The sequence below is a fragment of the Anabrus simplex genome, chromosome 11 (genome assembly GCF_040414725.1).
Source record: "Anabrus simplex isolate iqAnaSimp1 chromosome 11, ASM4041472v1, whole genome shotgun sequence".
Lineage (NCBI taxonomy): Eukaryota > Metazoa > Arthropoda > Insecta > Orthoptera > Tettigoniidae > Anabrus > Anabrus simplex.
In genome coordinates, this window is record NC_090275.1 from 105124385 (window position 1) to 105147383 (window position 22999).

The 22999-nt window shown below is 38.5% G+C and overlaps 1 protein-coding gene across 1 annotated transcript in view; it reads left to right on the forward strand.

Annotated features, from left to right (window-relative positions):
* Positions 1–22707, forward strand: part of LOC136883362 (uncharacterized) — a 66900-nt gene extending 44193 nt beyond the window's left edge. Inside the window, exon 6 of the mRNA XM_068229619.1 lies at positions 21835–22707. The gene's annotated coding sequence lies outside the window, so the exon portion shown is untranslated. The remainder of the gene's footprint in view (positions 1–21834) is intronic.
* The last annotated feature ends 292 nt before the right edge of the window (positions 22708–22999 follow it).

Genomic DNA, 22999 nt, shown 5'->3' on the forward strand with positions numbered 1-22999 from the left:
AACATCATGTCAAAATTCTGCTGGGGGACTTCAATGCACAAATTGGCAAAGAGAAGAAATTTAGGACCACTGTAGGACTTTACCCTGCTCACAAAAGAACCAATAAAAATGGAGAACGTTTAATTGGCTTCTGCAAGAATTTTGATCTAAAATTGATGTCAACCCATTTCCTGGCACTTCCACAAAAGAAAATGACATGGAGATCCCCGAACATGCATTTAGGAGAATTTCAACTAGACCATGTGGCTATTTCCAAGAAAAACCAAAAAGAAATTATGAACGTTAAAGTCAAAAAGGGAATTATTGACTCCGACCACCACCTATCTCTTGTTAAAGTAAAGTTTCAACCCAACAGGAAGAAAACCAAAACAATCAGGAACCCAAGAATCGACCCTGAATTTCTGAGACAGAACTCAGACAATTTCCTTGCGAATATCTCCAACGATGCTCCTTCAAACTGGCTAGAACTCAAGGACACACTCTTGAAAGCTTCACAAAACATCAGCAATCCCCCAAGGAAACGCAAACACAGGTGGTGGAATGACACCTGTGACAAGGCCATAGAAGTCAGAATTAGGTCCTGGCTAAACTGGAGTTCCCATAAAACTGATCAAAATCGTGATGAATTCTTCAAAACACAGAAACAAACCTCAAAAATCATCAGATCTGAAAAACGAAAATATGATCAAAACAGACTGGTAGAAATAGAAGATGATTTCAAGAAAAACAATACACGGAACTTCTACAGAACATTCAGAGAAGAATTATCCAATTACCAGGCACCTAGTCTCTGTTTCAAACGTACAGATGGGACTTTGGAAACAAGTAATAAGGGAAATTGTGAACTCCTAGCAAACCATTTCATGGACCTTTTAAACTGTGAATCTCCAAAGGAACAATTCACCTATGAAAAACCAACACCTAATCCAGATTCAGAACCCCCCACATTACAAGAAGTCAAACAAATAATCAGAGATTTAAAAGACAACAAAGCACCAGGAGAAGATGGAATAATCGCTAAAATGTTGAAAATTGGTGGTGACAAACTGGCCCAGAGTATTCAAAAAATCTTACAGGACATTTGGTTTTCTGAAGAAATTCTGGAGGATTGGAAATGTGCATTGATTCACCCACTTCACAAGAAAGGAGACAAATCAGATATTAACAACTACAGAGGAATTTCTCTCCTCTCACTCGTATATAAAATCTTCTCTAAAGCTCTACTTAATAGATTAGAGAAACAAACAGACCACCTGATTGGAGATTATCAGGCTGGATTCCGAAAAGGGAGATCCTGCGCAGAACAAATCCTAAACCTAAAAACCATACTACAGATTCGCAAAACCAAACAAACAGTAATCATCTTTGTTGACTTCAAAAAAGCGTATGATTCCATAGATCGGCAGACCCTGTTCAACATACTAGAGGAATTTCAAGTCGACAGGAAAACGAGGGAATTGATTAAACAAACTCTGACCAACACAACATCAAAAGTTAAGTTCTTGGGAGAAATTTCTGAACCGTTCGAAATCAGAACTGGCGTCCGACAGGGAGATGGACTATCCCCACTACTATTCAATTTAGTTTTGGAAAAAGTGATTCGTGAATAGAGAAAAGAAACTAAAGGTATAAACATTGGCAGACTTCTTAAAGACAAAATTCACCTTGACTGCTTAGCTTTCGCAGATGACCTTGCGATCCTTTCAAACAACAGACAAGAAGCAATCCAATCCATAGAAAAGTTGAATGAAATAGCCGCAAAAACCGGACTTCAAATTTCATTTGAAAAGACGCAGTTTATGGAAGGAACTAAATCAAGATTCGACAATCAACCATTAATCACCAACTGTGGAATAATTTCCCAAGTAGACAAATTCAAATATCTAGGTGAAATTATTCAGCCAGCAGGGTTAAATCAGGAAGCTAACAAAGAAAGAACTGCTAAACTGCAAAGGGCTTACAAAATCACATGGAACAGATACAACAAAAGATGTATATCAAAAAATGCAAAATTACGACACTACAATACAGTCATCAAACCAGAGGCACTTTATGCATCTGAAACACTGATCATTGGCGGCAGGTCACAAATGAAAAGCATTGAGAAACAAGAGAGGAAAATTCTCAGAAAAATCCTAGGACCAAAGTTCGAAAATGGAATTTGGATGAAAAAGAAACCACACGAAATTTTTCAATTCACAGAAAAAATCACAGATACCATCAGAAAGAGACGACTAAAATTCTACGGACACCTACACAGAATGGATAACAACAGGCTGACAAAGAAAATTCTAAATCTAGCTCTAACCCTGAAAATCCGCAACAATTGGTTAGCAGAAATTCATGAAGATCTACAAGAAATGGGTATTGAGGACGAAACCATTCAAGATAGAATGAAATTTAGAAGCTTAGTAAACAAACATAAATTTGCAGAGAAACCAACAAGAAAAAATACAGGCTGGACAGAAACACGCAGAAAGGAACACAGTGAAAAAATGAAGAAATATTGGGAAGAAAAGAAGAAGAAACATTGTGCAAAATAAGTTCAAACGCGCTCCACAGCTGGGCACAATGAATCAAAAAAAAAATAATAATAATAATAATACCGGGCAAGTTGGCTGTCCGGTTAGAGTCACACGGCTGTGAGCTTGCATCCGGGAGATAGTGGGTTCGAATCCCACTGTCGGCAGCCCTGAAGATGGTTTTCTGTGATTTCCCATTTTCACACCAGGCAAATGCTGGGGCTGTACCTTAATTAAGGCCACGGCCACTTCTTTACCACTCCTAGGCCTTCCCTATCCCATTGTCGCCATAAGACCTGTCTGTGTCAGTGCGACGTAAAGCAACTAGCATAAAAATAATAATAATATTCTTATTTATGAAGAGGTTTTGGAAGTTTATGACCTAAAGAAGTTCAAAATATGCAAGCAAATATGTCCCAAAATCTAGCTAAATATATATATATATATATATATATATATATATATATATTTTTTGCTAGTTGCTTTACGTCACACTGACACATATAGGTCTTATGGCGATGATGGGACAGGGAAGGGCTAGGAGTGGGAAGGAAACGGCCGTGGCCATAATTAAGGTACAGCCCCAGCATTTGCCTGGTGTGAAAATGAGAAACCACGAAAAACTATCTTCAGGGCTGCCGACAGTGGGGTTTGAACCTACTATCCCTCGAATACTGGATACTGGCCACACTTAAGTGACTGCAGCTATCGAGCTCGGTTATTATATATATATAAATCGCTGGGGCCATCAAGGACCACGTTAATTCTTGTTGCATTTGACACTGAACTTGGCCTTCTTTAGAGCCCAAATTTCCCTCATTCTTTGTGAGTGGGCCTGCTTACGCTCCTCTGTCCAAGGGGCACCGTGTCTTCTCTTCGGTTGCTCGTCTCGGTTTAGCCCGTTCGTCAATATTTTCTTGCGGAAGAGATCTCTGTTAAAGGCGTCTTCAGCTGAGATATGTAGCATTTGCAGGTCTTCTTTGGTATTTCTAAACCAGGGAATTGTGGTTTTGGGGCTTGAATCAAAAAAGTGAAAGATTTCTTTAGTTAACTTTCTTCTGTCCATTCTTTTCAGATGACCGTAAAATCGTGCCCGTCTTTTTCTGATTGTGTCGGTAATTTTCTCTATTTTGCTGTAGACTTCCTTGTTGGATCTCTTTTGATGGATTCCATTTCTGTACTTTGATCCCAAGATTCCTCTCACAATTTTGCGTTCTCTTTTCTCCAGTTCTTCAAGGAGTCCTTTGTTGGCATTTAGAGACAGGGTTTTAGCTGCATATAGAACTACTGGCTTCAGAACTGTTTCATAGTGACGTATCTTGGTGTTTTGGGAAAGGCATTTTTTGTTGTAGATTGTGCGGGATGTTTGGTAGGCTATTTCCAGTTTGCGTACTCGCTCCTGAAGTGCTTCTTTGTCCAGTCCATTTTTCATGATGATCTCACCCAGGTATTTGAATTTGTCTACTCGGGTGATGTCCCCGTATTTTGTATGGAGTTTTGGGGGAGCCTCTTTGATGTTAGTCATTACTTCTGTTTTCTCAAACGATATCTGCAAACCAGTTTGTTCGGCAATTTCCTTTAAAATTTCAACTTGAGCTCTAGCGGTTTCTATGTCGGTTGAGAGAACAGCAATATCATCAGCAAATGCTAAGCAAATGGAAATTCTAAGTTCCCATAGAGGGAATTAGATGCTAAGCAGTCTGTTGCGATCCCCTTGAATTTGGTTCCTATTCTCAATGGACAATCTCACCCGCCAGGTTCTGATGATCTTTTCAAGAACACAGTTGAAGAGTATCGGGGATAGCCCATCACCTTGTCGGACTCCTGTTTTGATGTCAAAGGAATGCGAGAGACATCCGTGGAACTTCACCTTGGATTTTGTATCGGTCAGGGTGGCTCTAATTAATGCCAGCAGTTTCAAATCAACTCCAAATTCATTTAAGATGTTTGGCAGGACTTCCCGGTCAATGGAGTCGTACACTTTCTTAAAGTCCACAAAGACAGACACATACTGCTTGGACCTTAGTGTACAATATCTGATGATCGTTTTGAGATTTTGGATCTGTTCAGCTGTTGAGCGACCTTTTCTGAACCCTCCTTGGTATTCACCTATTTCATGTTCGACTTGTGCTTCCAAACGCTCCAGGATGGCAAGTGATAGAATTTTGTAAGTCACGGACGGGTAACAAAGATATTCCTCTGTAGTTGTTGATGTTCTTCATGCTGCCTTTTTTGTGTAATGGATGGATCAAAGCTATTTTCCAATCTTCGGGTAGGGTCTCCTTGTTCCAAATTTCTTCTATTTGCTTTTGCAAGATATCAAGTGATTCTTCTGGGGCATATTTCCATAGTTCTGCTACTACTGAGTCTTCCCCCGACGCTTTGTTATTTTTGAGACGGGCAATGTGGCACTTGATTTCATCTCTGTCGGGTGGTCTGGAATCTGGGTACCTGAGTAAGGGTTCCTTGGTCTCAATGGCGCTTTGCGGTTTAGAGCAATTAAGTAAATTCTTGAAGTAATCTGCCAGAATGCTGCAATTTTCTTCATTTGATGTCGCCAGTGTGCCGTCCGTTCGCTCAAAGCATAGAGATGGTGGTTTATAGCCAGTGAGTTTGCGTTTGAAGGCTCTGTAGTACTCTCTGCTTTCATTCTTCCTAAAGTTTTGTTCTACCTTTTCAATGAGAGATTTTTCGTATTTACGTTTCTCAGTTCTGAACACCCTAGCAGCTTGGGCACGTTGGGTTTTGTAGGTTTCCCAATCATTTTCTGATTTCGTAGAGTTGTACTGTTTCCACGCATTGAATCTTTCTTGGAGGACTGATTCGCAGGTACTATTCCACCAGGCATGCTTTTTGCTTCTCTTGATTTCTGCAATGTCTTTGGCGGCCTCAACAAGGAGACTTTTGGCGTTGTTAAAGTCACAGTCATTTGGTCTAGCCTTCTCCTGGAACTCCTCAAACCTTTGCTGAAGTTTATCATTGTCGAAGCGTGTGATCTGTTTGGTTGTCTTCCTTGTGTTTGCGGGAATTGGTTTGAATTTGATAAGAGACATATAATGATCTGAGGCCACATTGATGCCTTTCTTTACCTTTACATTCATAATCTCAGGGCTGTTTCTCCTGGAGATCACAACATGATCAATTTGGAACTCTCCGAGAGCTTGGACGGGAGAACGCCAAGTCATTTGCTTTCTGGGTAGATGGCGAAAGTGGGTGGACATGACCTGCAGGTTGTGATTTTCGCAAATGGTCACCAGTCTTTTGCCGTTGGGATTGGTTCTTTTGTGAGCAGGGTAATTTCCTATAACTTTCTTGTACTTCTGCTCATGACCTAGTTGGGCATTGAACTCACCCAAAAGAAGCTTGACTATTATTATTATTATTATTATTATTATTATTATTATTATTATTATTATTATTATTATTATTATTATTATTGGAGCCTCCGTGGCTCAGACGGCAGCATGTCGGCCTCTCACCGCTGGATACCATGGTTCAAATCCCGGTCATTCCATGTGAGATTTTTGCTGGACAAAACGGAGGCGGGACAAGTTTTTCTCCGGGTACTCCGGTTTTCCCTGTCATCTTTCATTCCAGCAACACTCTCCATTCTCATTTCGTAGCATCTATCATTCATTAATATATCACTTTGGGAGTGGCGACCCCATCGTAATAACAGCCTATATATGATTCATTCATTACATCCCTGACCCGGTCACTGACTGGAAAACAGGTTGTAGGTTTTATTATTATTATTATTATTATTATTATTATTATTATTATTATTATTATTATTATTATTATTATTATTATTATTGTATTATCTCCAGAAATATCTGCCAGTGAATCATGAGACATTGATAGGTATCTAAGTTCAGCCAGCTTTGAGTAATCATAAAATCAAATCATTAAATGATCACTCCAATAATTGCAGGTGAAGGCTCACCCTAATCTGCAATACTTTCTGTACTTAGCAGGTTGCTGAAAGACTAACATTTTCATTAATATTCTGATGTAGGCCTATGTGATTTTCTTCCTAAGTAGGCCTAATGTTATTGCATGCAACCATGTTTGATTATTACCTGTCAAGCCAGAGAGTATACACTTCCTCTGATCACAGAAGAATACCATTCCCTGCTAGATACTCTTTGATTCTCTAACCTTTTCCAGCAACAGATGGCAGAGCATTCCTAATAACTTACATACTGCTAAGAGAAAAAAGTCTACGTACAAACAGACCCCATCAAGACATACACCTTATACATTGTTTGGGAACACCTATCAAAGGGTAACCTAGCTACACTAGAAAGAGTGAAGGCCGTGTATTTTAAAAAGGTTCTCCCCTTCAAGGCTACCAATAAGCTCATAAGACAACCGTTCTATACATAAGAACTGCAATTAATTTTCCGTCATTATGGTCGAAGTTTAATGTATCCTCTATTTGCTGGGATATCCGTTAAGCAGACCTTAAGGTCCAGCAGCCAATTTCGTTGCTTACTTAGCACCACCCAGGAGACACGTGTAGGGTAATTTAAGGTTATACCTAAGGACGTAAAGAAATATGTATTTATCTGTATTTATAATGTAAATAAATAAACTGCAATTAAAAATACCATTGCCTTCTATATCTGAATACCAAGTTTAACATCAAGAACTGCAGGATAAAAATGTGAATATATGGATGGATTTTTACCAAACAGACGGCATGATGATGTCAGAATGGATGAATTCTGACTACGAACTGCAGCATAAGGTGTGTCATGTTAAATGTTCATAAAACCATTGAAAAGGGCAGGCAAAGCAATACGATTATGACAGGCATATCAAGACGAGTTACCTGACCTATTTATAACGAATGCTGTGCAAGTAGCACGGTTCCTCTAGTTATTCTTACGCCAACTGAGAGACCAGACAGCTGCGAACTCTGCACAATTCGCTACCACATAATCACAATGAGAGTGGAAATTCTAATGTTCCGTTAACCACAGATTTCCGTGCTTCCAAACATTGAAGACAGTTGTTGCAAATTGGGATGTCCCTTCAAAACGTTTTTCAAGGGGCACAGAAACAGATCGTTGGCTGCAGGAATAAACCAGATATTCATGTTTTATAATGTCTTCATTTAAAAGCTTTCTTTCAAACAGCACTTTTGTCAGAAATCGCTAATTGTCTGGATACATCCCCATAGAATTATAGTAATTGTTCTGAATCTGTTTCACTCCACTTTCAGCATAGTAGTCAGTAGTAACAGTATTCATGAGTCAAAAATAAGGGTAATTGTTTGGTTTAAAATACCTTCTCTTGGTACTAGATTGTCTTCACGATTTTCACTTGCAGTTCCAACAACAGACCTATGGAAACACAAATTAAAGTGACGATACACTCATCAAAGTTTTCTGTGCTGGTACCATAATTTTTATTTTCTTCAGTGCATGAGAAATTGTTTCAGATATAATTTGGATCCTGTGGAAAACAAGTCTAATTTTGGTGTTTGAGAGAGCAATTCACTTCCCCTCCTCTTCTTCTCTTCTGCTAATCTGCAGTTGTGTCACTTACCATAATTGTTTACGACCATCCATATTGTATGAATAATAACACAGTAAAGGTTTCCACCTATTCAATACTATTATGTATTTACAATATTTTAAATTACATGGAACTAGTTTCGACCCACCTAGGGGTCATCATCAGCCATATTAAAGCATAAACAACTCTTGTTGAATCCTAAAACATGTTATTTTAACGGTAAGAATCTTATGGATTTAAAATTTATAAAGTGAAGTGTGGTGATGAAATGAGAAATGTTAGTGTGGTACAGGTGAGTAATAATTAATATATTCCTCGTATTATTATTAATTATTGTGTACATAACATGAGAAATACTTATAAATGCTTATAAAAACTCTCCAAAAATTAATAAAAATGACTTTCACACACTTCTCTGGAACTCTTGGTATTATGAGTTGTCACTAAGTGGTGTTGATTTACCCGTATACAGAACTGAGGTAGCTGTGTTTCAACACTGAGGTGGTATTTATCATATAACCAACAGCTTTCACATAAGTGGAACGAAAATTCCGTTATTCCTAGTTTGGAGCTTTCACTTTTGAATACTACAAAAGTGCATGTGTTCTAAAAACTCATCTTCAAACTATTAGACCTTTTCATTTTTGCTTCCCCATAAATTTGCTGCCCTGGTCCCAGGCTCATAAGGTCCATGCTGTACATACATATTCACATTAAATAGCATTACTGCTGTTTCCTTGACTTCAGATGCTTTACAAAAGAGAATTGTTTCATCAGTACTGAAGATCTCTTCACCGAACTCTTTCATATAATTTCTTAATTTTGCACCTTCACTGTACTTCACTTTAGATATGATAGGGTTCAGTGTAGTGCTAGAAGTGTGACCAATCTGTTGAAATTCATTGGTGGTGAAAGGGGAAGACAGCTGTAACTAGACCCATCAAGGATGAAAAAGCAAAGTCATCTCTGTACAGGCCATGAAGGCCTTTGGAGGAGTGGAAGGTAAAGGCTTCCACTATCTGTAACCTCAGCACGTGATGGGGTACAGTGGTTAACTATAAGCCCGGCCGCCTTTGCCCCCAGGAAATAACCTGGCATTCATTTTTGGTGTAGGCTGAGTGAACCTCAGGGCCATGTGCACCTCTGGAAGTGGAAGTCTCGTTTCTTAAATTTGACGACTTGCTGACGGGGATTCAAACTCTACATCCTTCCGGGTGAACCGAGCATGGCTTTACTGCCTCAACCAGGTAGCCCCACCATCAAGGATGAACTGAATAGAGTTTCCTTGTTTGCTAATTGCTTGTGAGCAAAATATATCTACTGAAGTGACATCCTCCTCATACATCAGCTCCTTCTAGGTATCAGGTCTTCTAAATCTGCTAGCTATCTGTCCTGAGAAGAGAAAGAAAAGTATGTCTACTACAGTATTTGGAAATCCTGTGCTCAAAACTCAATACAGGTAACATGTACCTTGTTAAAACGATGCCTCATTGTAAACAAAAGTGCTCAAAATTTAACAAAATATGTTCTTATATAATTAAAATGAGCTAAATATGACCAAAACAATCAAAACAGCCAAAATATGCATTTATAAGCAACACAAAATTCCTTCAAACGGGGTCAGGGACACGTCACTCACACTTATTTTTCATTTTTCTGGTAAAATGAGCTCAGGAAAGAAATGCGACTTTTCTTTAACATATTAAAATTATACAATTATTTTATTTATAACCACCTATTCAATACACTCATTGAATTGTAATATAATCATGAAAAAGCAAAGTCATCTCCATACAGGCCATGAAGGCCTTTGGAGGGGTGGAAGGTAATGGCTTGCACTATCTGTAACCTTAATTATGAACAAGAAATTGCTGCAGGTCTAAAATTTATATATGATCTGTCCAAAATTCTTTCATTTGAACAGTCATGAACGTATACTTTTCAAACAATTGCAACACAGAAAAGACATAAAACCCCTGAGCTTTTAACAGTGCAAAGGACGTGAGTGATGTAAGCATGGTCTTCAATAAGGAATGATTTGCCTTTTCTGTATATTTATTAGCATCACACTTGGATGATGATGATGATAATGATGATTTTCAGAGAGTTGGCAGGACTGTATGTATATTACAATTTCTGCTTCAAAGTAGGCTACTTAGGGACAGACATTTTCGGGTATTGGAACACACAACTGTTAATACTACTGCAATGAAAACTGCTGAGCCTAAGAAATGTTTCTCGACCTTAAAATGCATTAAAACGTTTTTTAGAAATAATACAGGATTTTCAACAAAGGACATTTATACCCAGCATTCAGCAAAGATAGACATGTGGATTAAAAGCATCGCTCTTTTTTCTTTTCGTATGTATGTCAGACGATAATTGGTTATTGCATATACTCTTCAGCAATCTGTTGTACATTCTGGTCAACTGTATGAAAACTAAATTGTGTAGTTTGATATCTATGTGCAAAACAAAGGCTTTGCTACAGCTTAGGAATAGTACATTATTTGAATGACACTCCACAGATGATCACTGGACACACATGTCTTTGTTGTAGGGCAGACAATCCATATTACAGGAAGGTTTTTAATTGTTTTCACTATGATGCAATTGCCAGAGAGTATCACGAATGAAACAATCTATATATAAAATTATTTTTGTCTGTACATTGATCAGAATTTTAAAAAATTGTATTTCTGCATCAGTCGTGTCCACAGTAACAAGGAAATGCAGTTTTTTATTTTCGTCATCTCTGATTGCATGTATATATATGTACGCACATACACAAGAAAATGACTGATGAGAATTTCATGAAAATCGGTATGTAAAGTACAGGAATGAGGCACTACAGTCTAGATTATAAATAATTTATTCACGCTGAATGAAATGGTAGTTTAGAGGAAGACCTGAAATTCAATTCTCAAATATTGATGTTATTCGTGTTAATATCAATAAATACTGCATAAATTAACTAAAGTTATATAGAATTAAATTTCCAATTATTTATGTTATACATTTTTACCATACTGGATATGATAACAGAGATATTTGATGAATTTTGATTTTTGTTAGTAAATCCATAGCAATGCTGAACCACAAGAAAATGGGAGACAGAATTTAATGAAAATTGGTATGCAAAGGAATAAGGCACTACAGTCTAGGCTATAAATAATTTTATTCATGCTGGATGAAATGGTAGTTTAGGGGAAAATGCATACATACATACATACATTATCATTATAGACTGTTATGCCTTTCAGTGTTCAGTCTGCAAGCCTCTGTGGAATTATTATACGTCGCCACAACCCTTGATTTGCAACTAGTGTTGTGGCCTCATTAAGTTCTATACCTCTTATCTTTAAATCGTTACAAACCGAGTCTAACCATCGTCGTCTTGGTCTCCCTCTATTTCTCTTACCCTCCATAACAGAGTCCATTATTCTCCTAGGTAACCTATCCATTCGCCTCACATGACTCCACCACCGAAGCCAGTTTATGTGTACATCTTCATCCATCGAGGTCATTCCTAACTGAGCCTTTAGCTCCTCATTCCAAGTACCCTCCTGCCATTGTTCCCAACTGTTTGTACCAGCAATCATTCTTGCTACTTTCATGTCTGTTACTTCTAACTTATGAATAAGATATCCTGAGTCCACCCTGCTTTCGCTCCAGTAAAGCAAAGTTGGTCTGAAAACAGACCGATGTAAAGATAGTTTCGTCTGGGAGCTGACTTCCTTCTTACAGAATAATGTTGATCGTAACTGCGAGCTCACTGCATTAGCTTTACGACAACTTGAATCAATCTCACTTACTATATTACCATCCTGGAGAACACACAACCTAAATACTTGAAATTATCGGCCTGTTCTAGTTTTGTATCACCAATCTGACATTCAATTCTGTTGAATTTCTTACCTACTGACATCAATTTAGTCTTCGAGAGGCTAATTTTCATACCATACTCATTGCACCTCTTTGCAAGTTCCAAGATATTAGACTGCAGGCTTTCGGCACAATCTGCCATTAAGACCAAGTTGTCAGCATAGGCCAGACTGCTTACTGCATTTCCACCTAACTGAATCCCTCCCTGCCATTTTTTATCTTTCAACAGATGATCAACTACGAACAGCAAAGGTGAAAGATTACAGCCTTGCCTAACCCCTGTAAGTATCCTGAACCAAGAACTCATTCTACCATCAATTCTCACTGAAGCCCAATTGTCAACATAAATGCCTTTGATTGATTTTAATAATCTACCTTTAATTCCATAGTCCCCCAGTATCACGAACATCTTTTCCCTCGGTACCCTGTCATATGCTTTCTCTAGATCTACGAAACATAAACACAACTGCCTATTCCTCTCGTAGCATTTTTCAATTACCTGGCGCATACTGAAAATCTGATCCAGACAGCCTCTCAGTGGTCTGAAACCACACTGGTTTTTCATCCAACTTCCTCTCAATGACTGATCGCACCCTCCCTTCCAAGATGCCAGTGAGAACTTTGCCTGGTATACTAATCATTGAGATACCTCAATAGTTGTTGCAATCCTTCCTGTTCCCTTGCTTATAGATAGGTGTAATTACTGCTTTTGTCCAATCTGATGGTACCTTACCAACACTCCATGCTAATTTTACTACTCTATGAAGCCATTTCATCCCTGCCTTCCCACTATACTTCACCATTTCAGGTCTAATTTCATCTATTCCTGCTGCTTTATGACAATGGAGTTCATTTACCATCCTTTCCACTTCCTCAAGCGTAATTTCACCAACATCATTTTCCTCCTTCCCATGAGCTTGGCTGTTCACAACACTACCAGGATGATTTCCTTTTACATTGAGAAGATGTTCAAAATATTCCCTCCACCTCTCCAGTGATTCCCTGGGATCTATTGTGAGTTCACTTGAATTACTCAAAACACTGTTGTTTTGCTTCTTTCCTCCCTTCCTAAGATTCTTTATTACTGTCTGGAAAGGTTTTCCTGCTGCTTGACCTAGCCTTTCCAGATTATTACCAAAATCTTCCCACGACTTCTTTCTGGATTCAACAACTATTTGTTTTGATCTGTTTCTTTCATCTACGTACAAATCCCTGTCTGCCTCAGCCCTTATTTGGAGCTAAAATTTAATTTTTAAATACCTATATTATTGGTCCTATCGAAAAGTAGTGTATAACAAAAGTTATAGAGGATACAATTTCTGATCATGGGAGTAATAAAGGAAGGACTCCCTTTATATTAAATGCCTTAATACAGTGGAACCTCAATTATACGTTCCCAGAAACTACGATTTCCCCTATTATCCATCCAATTTACGTGGTCCCGCGAGCATCCTAATTAAATAACGTTGTAAAAATCCCACATTATCTGTTCCTCGAAGAAACGATTTCCCGGATCAACCATCCAGAAATTTCGGTCCCATCAATGCTAAATCCTCGATTGCGCGTTTTTCAAGAAAAGGTATTTCACGAAAGGACAGCTACGGCATACTTATGTATCATGATGTTAACATCCCGTCATTGCGGTAATTTGAGGAAGTAGCCTACTGTACTGGAAAAGCGATCAGCAGTGAACTTGCATAAGGAACCATCTTAGCATCGCATTCGGATGGTATTGTTTAGAGAATCCTTGGAAATCATAAAGCAGCAGTTGATTTATTTATGCACATTACATTAAAAAACTTTGTATCATTTTGCACTCGAACCAACTTGTACAGCGAGCATGCTTTCCAGTTGAGCTCAAGGTCACGAATAGCCGTAATTTCGGAAGTGTTATTGATAGTTTTTCTCTTTCCAATTTGATTGTGATTAGTGACGGACAGAATTGAATATAATGCATTAGAGAACTTCAGAATCGATACTTATATTTGAAAACATATTCTCGAGTTCAACATAACCTTAAAAGTCGATGTAGGCCTAATTTACACGGTACGAGATTTCCATCAACTGACTATGAACAGTATACCGGTGACCAAATTACAATGAAAGATAAAATAAAGGGGATTTTGCCATCATGTTGGACACTTTTGTATCTAATGTGCTTTATTTTATTAGATTAGAGAATTAAAAACTACTTGTGGTAGACTGTTGTTTGGCTTGGCGTTACGGGTATTAGATTTTTCGAAGAGTTTGGTTGATCAAAGTTGCTGAACTGAAAGAAGTTTTCATAGGAAACTGATGAAGTTTCCCCGGTAAAACTGAATGCAAAGTTTCGAGATTTTTAAGTCGCGTTCCGGTAATTAATCTTTGAAGCTGGCTCTGCGGTCTAACTTGCCTGCCTCTTACCCGCAGGGCCTGGGTTCAATTCTCTGGATATGAGGGCTGGTTGCAGGTTCACTTGGTTCTGCGATTACCTTTAATTGAGGAGCTATTTAATGGTGAGATGGCGACCCCGGTCTAGAGAGCCAGGAATAACGGCCAAAAGGATTCATCACACTGACCATGCATCACCTCGTAATCTGCAGGCCTTCGGACCAAGCATCAGTCGCTTGGTAGGCGGAAGGCCCATTGGGGCTGTAGTTTGGTTTGGTTTAAGGGTGTTTGTAAGGTTATTGTACATATTTCATTTTTGTGATGTTTAGCCAAATTGTTGATGGTTCATTCGTTCCCGGATTTTCCGTTTTCTCGTTTTTTTTCCGTGACTCCTCCAAAAATGGAGAATTGAGGTTCCACTGTATCACAGAGTCATAAGAAAAGTAAATGTGAGGGCCTACAAATTGAAAGCTCATAAAATTGATCAACAATGTCATTACATTGACCATTGTTATGATGTTGCTTGTCTCTTCTGCTGCCACTCATCTCTAGTAAATGGGATTACTGCTGCATCCCGAATAAGTTAGATAATTTTGCACGTGCTATATGATAGTCCCATCAACAATGGGTACTACAGCTAGTATACACTATGGTTGCCATGGCTTGAGGGCCACAGACCAAATGGTTATTCAACTACTGATCAAAAGCCCAGAAAATATACAAGTTTGCAAATATCCCACACATCCCTGATATTTTGAAGAATTCTTCTACCCCAGGTTTTGCAGAGATGCACTTTGGTCCAATCAATCGTCAATAAATCATCAATGATCTGCATTTATGACCATTGCCCAGGTGGTAGACTCCCTATCAGTTGTTTACCTAGCCATTCCTTAAATGTTTTCAAAGAACTTCAAAATTTATCAATTCCTGCTGCTTTTCTAGCTTTAACTTTTGTCATCATCATCACAACTGTAATTGATGAATATTATGTTTGTTCCATATTGGCTGTAACTAATAAAATAATTATTCTTCTAAATGGAAAGTTTTACGAGGGGGGATATCAAATATAAATGGGTTTTCATATTTTATTTAAATTCATTTTTTGAAAAACACAAGGCAATTACAATTTATTTTTCCATATATTTTCCTGCTTTGGAAATGCATTTGTAGCAGTGTATGGCCAGCTCTTTGATACCCTCATCGTAAAAAGAACAGGGTCGTGTCACCAGCCAGTTTTGCACGAAGTCTTCCTCACTCTCGTCATTGTCAAATCGTTGCCCTCATAGAGCTTCTTTAAGCGGTCCGAACAAATAGAAATCGCAGGGCGATAAATCTGGGCTGTAAGGATGATGATCAAGTGTAGTCCAGTGCATTTCCTGTAGCTTGGACACAGTTAGAGCTGCAGTGTGGGGCCATGCATTGTCGAATCGGTCTCGTCTTTTGTGGCGATATGCAACCCTCGCCTTGTTCAACATCTCGCAGTAGTAAGCAACATTGATTGCATCGCTCATGCAAAAAATCAATCGGCAAAATGCCTTGCCAATAAAAAAAACCGTTGCAAGAACCTTGCCAGCTGACAGTCGAGTCTTGGCTTTCACTGGTACTGCCTCCCCTTTCCTCCGCCACTCCTTACACACGTGTCCTTGACAATGTTTGATCACCGAACTGTGCAGTCAATCTGTGGCAAATTTGTGTTGCTGTAGCTCCTTCACGAGCAAGAAATTTTATAATTATGCGTTGTGCAGTGGAGGGGTGCACCTGTTACTCCGACATCGTGAGCGTTACTGACGAAACGGCAGGAAATATCTATCAGCATGCTCTCCCCAATCCTGACAGTCCTGCCTAAGCATAGCAGAAGCGCAGGACCTGTTCTACCAACTGTTGATGTTCAGGAACAAAAATCCCATTTATGTTTGATATCTTCTGTAAGTACTGAATGGTGGAAAATATAAAACACTCCATTTAAAGGAATAATTATTTTATCAACAACACAAACTGATTTACTTATTTCTGAGTATCTTGACCCCACTGACGTTATCCTTGCTCGTTACATCTCTGCTGTAGCTTCCCCATCCCAGACGATCTTCAATTTTCTTCACAGCATGTTGGAAAGATAAGCCAGTGATATTCTTCACTTGTCCTGTCCTTCCCTGTGGTCTACTACCCTCAGCCTTCCCTTCCATGATAACGTCTCTAGATTTTCTCCAAGTCGTCTCACAATGTGTCCAAAGAACTGCAGTATTCTTTCACCGATACGAGAAGAAAAGCATTTTAAAATCACCTCTTGAAGAATGGACACATTGGTTCTTCTCTCGGTCCAAGGCACGAGAAGTATTTGTAACTTAAAAAAAAAAAATATCTTTGTTGTCATAAGTGGATTTCAGTACTTTGCTAGAATTAGTCACTTCCTCTATTTGGATGTTATCCTTACACTCAACTAACTACCTTTATATACTGCTGACTGAGTCCGACTCGTTGGCTGAATGGTCAGCGTACTAGCCTTTGGTTCAGAGGGTCCCGGGTTCGATTCCCAGCCAGGATGGGGATTTTAACCTTAATTGGTTAATTCCAATGGCTCAGGGGCTGGGTGTGTGTGGCGTATTCAACATTAGAAATCATCCTAGGTAGGGCCCTCATCTTCACAGACATGCAGGTTGCCTAATAGGCCGTCTACTAGAAAAAGACCTGCACCAGGCCTCTCTGGAGGCCATACGCCATTATTATTACTGCTGACTGAATACTTCTGTCTTCGTAAGTCCTCATATACACACTCCCCCTAGTTCATTAATGATCATTGGGATGTCCTACCTAGAACCTGTCTCTGCTTTAAGGTATCTATACATATCCTTTCATTGTTACCTAAAATTGATACGTCTGTCAATGATATTTGTCACTAGAAAATGTACCCATGCTTCACTACTGTATTCTACATTGTATACGGATTTCTACACGTAGTGAGAAAGATTATATTAAATTGTGTATCTTTTAACATTATCCAAGAAACACCATAGGGAGGACCGTATACGTTGTTTCAGGCGTACGGTGCATGTTGGGAGTATTGATGATAATGGCAGGTCAACATTTCCTACTGCTGTTCACAGTCGAGTTTGGGAGTTTCTATTATAATGGTATGCTCACTTGCCTACCACCATTCACAATCGAGATTGGGAGTTTTCAGTATAAAGACAGGCCCCTTTTCCTAATGCCATGCACAATCAAAATTGGAGAGATTTGATTATAATCAAGAAATCCAGCTCTATCTAATGTATAAGGCTTCGAGATACAACAAAAAGTCATAGGACCATAGTTGTAGTTCTCTCCAAATGGAGCAACATTGAACTATCTGTTTCATGATATGACTTACCGTTCAGCCACCAAAAACCCGAAACATAGGTCTGCACCGTCAATAAAATTGCCTCCATATTTTGATATTTTTTGGGGCCAAAAAATTACACATTTATACAGCTTGGAATTTTTTCTCAGAAGAAAAAGTGTCCAGGTTTCGGAATTAGCACTCGCATACATACCGAGAAATTAAGAAAGTCAACATTAATTGAAGATAGGATAATTACTGAGGACAGCTGGATAGGACAAATATGTAAATAACAAGTGGAGGCTGCTCATATTTCAACAGTACTGTGGACTGTAGGCCATTATTATGCACCGGAAGGTGTTTTATGGCATCTGCTATAAATATTACTGTATCTCTGTACTACATCTGTTCTCTCCTTTTATTACTTGCCTCTGCCTTGCCTCTTTAGGCATAAGTAGTAACATAAGTCACTAAACTGTTATATGAGTTACAGATTTAAGAAAGCGGTAACAGAGGAGAAATTCAGGCGCAGGGATTCTTAGATAAGAAGGTGACTTATGTTACTACTTATGCCCAAAGAGGCAAGGCAGAGGCAAGAAATAAAAGGAGAGAACAGATGTAGTGCAGAGATACAGTAATATTTATGGCAGATGCCATAAAACACCTTCCAGTGCATAATAATGGTCTACAGTCCGCAGTACTGTTGAAATATGAGCAGCCTCCCTTAGGGTTATTCAAAGACAATTGTAACCATCAAGGGTATTCTGCAAATATCCTGCAGAATGGCCTTCTACCCAAAGAACAACCATAAGTTTACAGAATTAATGATAAAAATATCATTATGTTACTTCCCTGCTGGCAAGCAGCTAGAGACGTAACCATCTTAACCGGAAGGTTTGTTGTTGGTCACTCAATGCAGAGCATGAAACCTGCAGAAAATAGTAATTTTCTCCATCATTTGAAGAGTAAGCAAAATTATCTACATAACAAAAGTTGTTTAAAATGAAGAGAAATTTCAAATACGGTCTACGGATTTTACAGAAAATCAATAGTATAAGAGAAAATTGATAAAACCTGTTCTGGTTTTTGTATATTAATTCAGTGGTTTTTAAATTATATGCATACTTAAACCTACTCCTGGATGTGTTTGGTCAAGATCTATCCAGCCGTTTTGCTGTGATGGTGGAACAGATGGACAGACAAACAGACAGACGGACAAACAGACATGAAAACTAAAAACCACTGATACGGTTTTGAGTTGGATAGAAATCTGAAAAATTGGCAAATCAAATGAAATTACAGATAGCGGACCTTCTATAACTTTATTTATGTAGATTATGCTATCCTTAGCTGACTTTTTTGCTAAATTCAATTTCCTAGAAAGCTCCTTTAGTCACTCCTTACTCCTACAACCATTTCTAACTCATTTCCTTCTAACCAGTACCTCCTTAATCTCTTTATTTTCCTGTTATAACATAATAACAGTACCTTTAAAGGTAAGTACAGTACCTGTTTTGATACTCCTCAATAATTGCTTTAAACCTGCCCCATAGGCTGTTTACATATTTACTTACCATTTTCCACTGAAATCTCTTATGAACCATATAGTATTGCCTAATAGTCATACTTTTACAACCTTCTATCACATTTATTCTTAACTATGACAAAAACAGCTTCACGATTACTTATACCATATACCACTTCAGTTTCTCTATCAAGTTCATCTGGTTTTATCAGCACCATATCTAGAATATTTTCCCCTCTAGCTGGTTCCATCACTTTCTGATCCAGCTTCCATCCTACATTAACTTTTTTTTTTTTTTTTTTGCTACTTGCTTTACGTCGCACCGACACAGATAGGTCTTATGGCGACGATGGGACAGGAAAGGCCTAGGAGTGGGAAGGAAGCAGCCGTGGCCTTAATTAAGGTACAGCCCCAGCATTTGCCTGGTGTGAAAATGGGAAACCACGGAAAACCATTTTCAGGGCTGCCGACAGTGGGGTTCGAACCTACTATCTCCCGAATACTGGATACTGGCCGCACTTAAGCGACTGCAGCTATCAAGCTCGGTATATTAACTTATTGGTCATGGTTTCTGTCATTTGCATTACCTTTTATCTGCACTTTCCTTCTGATACCCCCCTCTTAAGGTACTAATAACAGTCTGAAAATTGGCACAAATATTTTTCTAACAATGAGCTAACAACTGTCACTTGACTGTTTGATTTGACTCAAAGACAATTGAAGGGCTTATTTCCAAAGTGCTAAAACTCCACTTTTTTTGGATTTCAAGCTGAATGTGCAAATAGTACTAGATCATGTGGAAATGTATTTATTTCCAAAGTGCCGCAAGTCCACAGGACCAATAGCCCGGCGTGCACCTATTACGTGACCACTTACCGGTTGTGGCGGGACTTCGCTCTTTCACTTGTGGTTTTGCTGTGCGCAAACACACCTTGCTGAAAAGAGGTAGGAAATGTTTTTTTTCTTTAACTGGAACAAAGACCATTGTGCAATGCATTGAAAGAAGACAAAGTCAAGGATGTTAAGCGACTCATTGATAAACTGGATGTACATGAAGGACATCCTGCCATGGCATTTTATGATAGAATGCTTTCTTCTACTTCAACTGCTAAATATTGAAACCAGCAGGTGAGTTGGCCATGCGGTGAGGGCCACGCAGCTGTGAGCTTGCATCCGGGAGATAGTGGGTTCGAACTCCACTGTCGGCAGCCCTGAAGATGGTTTTCCATGTTTTCCCATTTTAACACCAGCCAAATGCTGGGGCTGTAACTTAATTAAATAAGGAAACAGCCACTTCCTTCCCACTCCTAGGCCTTTCCTATCTGTGTAGGTGCAATGTAAAGCAAATTAAAAGAACTTAAAATCATTCCGTATTGATAGTTTTCTCTTTACAAAGGACAGGATTTATTGCATCCTCCTATTCAATACATATATATCCATCTTTAGATGGAGTAATTCTGATCAAACATTTTTGGCTCATTTTTGAGCCATCTTCAGTGAAAATGATAAAAACTATATGATTAATGTTAAAAGAATGTTATTAAGAAAGATGATGAGAAAGAATGTATAAAAAAAAACATGTGCAACATGATGAAGTTAATACAATATGAGGTAGCAGCAAGGTTGAGAACTTGTTAGTCTGAAAGTACAGTATGTCACACTAAAAAATGAGGATGAAATCACAAAAATAAAATTTGAGAAACTGTCTATCTTCATTGAGTCACATGCTGAAAAAGTCTAGAGGGCAACAGAAGTACGAAAACATATTTCGAGAGGAAACAATTCCATGTGTTGCACGTGTAACTTGGTAGCGGAAACCGTCAATAAAATCCAAATCTGTAATGGAAAACGTGCATGAGTATATGTGAGAAGCTTGGGCTAATAGATGAGAGGTAAATGAAAAGATAATTTTAGACTTACTTATTAAATAAACAGCCCCTGACCTTCTCAGATTAGAGGTCCCCTTTCCACTGGTCATGCTTGTAGCTGGCTCAGCTGTGTTGACAAGGATAGGGGAAGAAGTGAAAGGAGTGAGGGAGGGAGGTGATAAGCCTACAATGCCATGGGCGCCCATATGAATGTTTGTAGGAGGGGGGGCCTAGAGTTGGGGTATGTAGTATTTTTAAAATTTTGGAAGATGAATGGCGGTAGAATAACACCCACAGTATCCCCTGCTTCTTGGTGGGGGGGGCGGTATGACCACTTGTACGTAATACCGACTTTTAAATCATTTTCTTGAAAGAAAAACACTTGACTACATTAGATTTTTGCCTTTCCCTGAGAGCTAGGGGTGGGCATGGTCGCCCTTGTACAATGCAAGAAAAATAAATTTAATTTATCAGAATTACTCCATCTAAAGATGGATATATATATGTATGTATTAAATAGGAGTACACAATAAATCCTTTCTTTTGTAAAGTAAAGCAAATTGTAAAAATTAAAAAAAAATTGAAACCCACAAAGAAAAACATTATGCCTTCAACTCTAAAGTAATAATGATTAATTAAAATTAATGGGTTCATGAACTTCTAGAAACTAAGTGTTCTTGCATACATGTATGGAGTAGCACGACTGTCAAAGTGTTTAACAAAAAATAATGTTAAATATTTCCACCCCCCATTCCTAGCTTCCTATGTATGAGCATATTCATCTCATTTCCATAATGTCAATAAAGCATCTCATCTCTGTTCCAGGAGCTTGGTGTCATTCAGCTACAGAGTATACTGTATGGAAGCTGTTCTACTGTCTGCTCTTGTGATACTTATATTATTATTATTCTCTTTTGCCTATTCTTGTTCTGTTGTCACTGTCTGTCCAAAGATGTCATGTTAGATATAAGGTAATGTTCATTTTAAATCAGCTAAAGAATGAGTGCAAAGATAATTCTGTCAATTAGAACTGTTCACCAATAATCAGATACTTCCATTCAGACATGTGTTTGTGCACCACAGACTTTTCTTATGAGAAGATTCAGTCGAAGCTAAACTATTTCTCATTCAGAATTTATTCACAATGTACAATAACTATGACCTTCTGTGGCATTACAGTGGAGAAGTAGGAAACATGAATGTCATTCTTGCTGGAATTTGACTTTAAAAACTCTCAAAACTGCAAATGCTTAGGTAAATTTAATGATATCAAAATCTGGAATAAGAAGTCACCACTATGTGTGTTGAGAATCTCTTTCTGTGAATATACAGTAACAAACTATTGACCAATAAACCAAACCAAATCCCATGGCACAACAGCCCCGAACAGCCATGGCCTACCAAGAGACCGCTGTTCAGCCCGAAGGCTTGGAGATTGTGAGGTGTCGTGTGGTTGGCATGACAAATCCTCTTGGCCATTGTTCTTGGCTCTCTAGATCAGGGCCACCATCTTACCATCGGATAGCACCACAATTGTAATCACATAGGCTGAGTGGACCTCCAACCAGCCCTCAGATTCAGGTAAAAATCCCTGACCTGGCAAGGAATTGAACCCCAGATAAGAGGCAGGAATGCTACCCCTACACTGAGGGGCCAGTGATTCACCAATAACATTCTTAAATCTTTAGGTAGTGGTGAAGAACTGACCAATGAATTTTAAGAAATATTCTGGGCTTTAAAGCTTCTGAGTTGAGTTCCTTCATGGGAATTAGGAATATAATTGGATCCTGATCCAGAAACTCAGAAAATGTGTTCCATATTCATTGTGATGCCTGCTGTGAAAGCCTAAGGTGTTATTTAAAAGCTGTTCTAGAATTTAAATGACAACCCATGAAGTTCTGATATTTTCCGTTCTGAAATATTTCAGTGATGACAAAGAAATAAGCAGCTGAGATGTGGGTATGGAGGAAAATGACAACAACGAGCTGGA